Source organism: Nicotiana attenuata, chromosome 5 (genome assembly GCF_001879085.1).
Source record: "Nicotiana attenuata strain UT chromosome 5, NIATTr2, whole genome shotgun sequence".
Taxonomy (NCBI): Eukaryota; Viridiplantae; Streptophyta; class Magnoliopsida; order Solanales; family Solanaceae; genus Nicotiana; species Nicotiana attenuata.
Genome location: NC_031993.1, coordinates 17,470,220 through 17,470,640, shown reverse-complemented (window position 1 = coordinate 17,470,640; position 421 = coordinate 17,470,220).

The following is a 421-nucleotide window of genomic DNA, read 5'->3' as shown; positions in this document are numbered from 1 at the left end:
ATATACAAAAAATATTTTTTTTTCGGCTATTATTTTTACAGCGGCTATACAGTGTCATTTTTTCTAAAATAAACCCATCCAAACGGGCTCTAAGGCTAAGGTATAATTCTTTTTGTAGAATGGGAGCCTTGGAGCAACAGTAAAGTTGTCTGATCACACGTTCGAGTCGTGGAAGCAGCCAGCCATTAATGCTTGTATTAGGGTAGGCTATTTACATCACACTCCTTGGGGTGTGGCCCTTCCCCCGGTCCCTGCATGAACGCGGAATATCTTGTGCACTAGGCTGCCCAATTTTAATAAATAATTGGTAGAAACCTTAGCTTATATATATGCATTGCCAACTAGAGATGTTTAATTAGTTTGAAGTATGAGATTAGAAGCTGACTTTACAAAACCTTGTATAGTGATGTTAACTTAAGTA